The sequence below is a fragment of the Saimiri boliviensis genome, chromosome 2 (assembly GCF_048565385.1).
Source record: "Saimiri boliviensis isolate mSaiBol1 chromosome 2, mSaiBol1.pri, whole genome shotgun sequence".
In the NCBI taxonomy this organism is placed as follows: Eukaryota; Metazoa; Chordata; class Mammalia; order Primates; family Cebidae; genus Saimiri; species Saimiri boliviensis.
Window position 1 is genome coordinate 241,209,214 of NC_133450.1, and position 2,392 is coordinate 241,211,605.

Below are 2,392 nucleotides of genomic sequence, written 5' to 3' on the forward strand. Positions count from 1 at the left end.
ACCTTTGGTTATAAAATATTTATGGTTGCAGGAACAAGTTAATAACTAAATAAAGACCCCAAACTTATAAAAATATACCAGTACTTTAAGCCAAAAGTATTCTTAATTTAAAAATAAGTTTTAAAGGTAATAGTACACTAATAAATTATTGTTAAAATCAATAGTAACAAAGAAAATAGCAATACTAATAGCCTGACACAAACTGATTATAATCCTTCATAAGAGACAACACTATTCTTAATAACCTATATAAACAAATATTAAGTAATTTTGTTTGTACGTTAATGTCTGGCCATCAGCATGGCTAACATGGTGAAACCCAGTCTCTACTAAAAATTAAAAAAAAAAATAGCTTTGCACAGTGGCAGTATTGTAGCCAATGAGGTTTATCTGAGGTACGATTATGGCTAATTGAAAACTTTTCCCAATACCCCACAATGATGACTGGAAATATAGTCGGCATTGGCAATTTTTGGAAGTTTCTACAGGAATGGAATTTAAAAATTAAATAAAAAAATAAAAATAAAATGCAAAAGAAATACAAAAAGATTAGCTGGATGTGGTGGTGCACACCTGTAATCAACCTACTTGGGAGGTTGAGGCAGGAGAATCCTTAAACCCAGGAAGCAGAGGTTTTAGTGAGCCAAGATCATGTCATTATGACAAGAGTAAAACTCCGTCTCAAAAATTTTTTTTTCTTTAAAACAGGTGTGTTCCTCCTCTTGCTTTCTGAGGACTCCCTGCTCTGTCACTTAGTAGTGGCTAAGAAACCCTTTTAACGTCACTAGACTGTGCGACTTGCCGTAAATTCCATTTCGTGTGAGATCCAAAATCCTGTTGCTGGGGCCTGGGACAAGACCCCTCTTCTGGAGACAAAATTATACTAATTCTTTTCTTTTTTTTTTGAGACAGTCTTGCTCTGTTGCCCAGGCTGGAATAAAATGGTGTGACCTCGGCTCACTGCAGCCTGTGCCTTCCAGGTTCAAGTGATTCTCCTGTTTCAGCCTCTTGAGTAGCTGGGGTTACAGGTGCCTGCCACCACACTGGCTAGTTTTTGAATTTCTAGTAGAGACAGGCTTTTCCAATGTTGGCTAGGCCAGTCTCGAACTCCTGACCTTAGGTGATCCACATGTGTCAGCTGCCTAAAGCACTGGGCTTATAGGCGTGAGCTACCTTGCCTGACCGGCTTGTATCCTTGGTGATTGCTTGGATATGGAGGGTGGAGGAGGAGACGTGCCACGCAGATATCGCTCTTGGATTACCACCTGGGATATTAGGCACAAACCTCTATTATTGGTTCGAACTCTAAGAGCGCCAGCAAACAGCTTGAGGTGGTGTGGAGCAACATGCTGTTTTCATGAGTGCCTGGGTGCAGACGGGCTGAGGCCTAAAACAGTGTCAGCCCCAAGTGAGGGTGAGGCTGGGGTTTTCTAGTCTCCTGTAAATGGAACGTGTTCCAGTCTGATGTAACTGCTCCCTGGTACCTAGACGGCCTCTCTCCTGATCTTCAGGGGCTCCTTGTCTTCCGGCCTGCCCTTTTCTGGCTTCTGCTGGCTTGCTGACCCATGCTGCTGGTGCATGTGGTCTTGTACCTTGGGACCAAGCCTGAGGAGGGAGGAGTTACCCCCAAGTTTTTGGGCCCCGGGGAGAATCTTTCATTAGGGAGAGTAGGCTGGCTGATTCTTTCTTTGTTAGGCACAACTTGGTTTTGCAGGTGCAGTGGGGTGCCTCAAGCTGAAAGCCTGACTCCTTGTATGGGCCAGACCCCACGTGGCCGTTCCTGTGACTGCCAGGCCACTTTGAGGCTAAGAGACAGTTTTATCTGGCCTCTGTCCTGCACATGTTTATGATGCCTTCTCTGTGTTGGCAGATCTGGGGGTCCCCCAGATAGGATCCCGTGAAGAGATCTCAAAGATCGTTAGTCCATTGTGTTTATCACATCACTTCCACAATCAAAGATAAATAAAATATAGAGGAGTATTTAGTGATAAGGCTGATGGTGCACCTGTGCTAGGCAGTGTTTTAGTTCCTTGAGACACCAAGGAGTTGAGACAATCCTTTGCCTTATAGTTTTGCATCTGTAAGTCCTGCTATCGACAGCTGTGTGTGTTAAAATGTCTGATTTATCAGGCGGGATCTGGGCTGTCTGTAAGCTTAGGTGAGGGGAGGCTGGTGTCCAGCAAGTATCCAGTACCCCTCAACATCCCAGTTCTTCTCCACCAATCTTCCAATTCTAGGACTGATACGGAGGCCCTCAGAGTGACTTAAGAGGGGAAGTAGTCAGTGTGCTCTGTGGCTAGCTTGTATGGGAGCATACATTTTAAATTCTCTCCTGACAAAACGTTGGAAACAAGTAGTGTTTCAGCTTGAGTTTCTCGTAAATAGCTTGCAG

The 2,392-nt window shown here is 43.9% G+C and overlaps 1 non-coding gene across 1 annotated transcript; it reads left to right on the plus strand.

Annotated features, from left to right (window-relative positions):
* The first annotated feature begins 350 nt into the window (after window positions 1-350).
* LOC141583816 (U4 spliceosomal RNA) lies at window positions 351-491 on the plus strand. The gene has a single exon (XR_012516712.1). It is a non-coding gene; the product is annotated as a U4 spliceosomal RNA (small nuclear RNA).
* The last annotated feature ends 1,901 nt before the right edge of the window (window positions 492-2,392 follow it).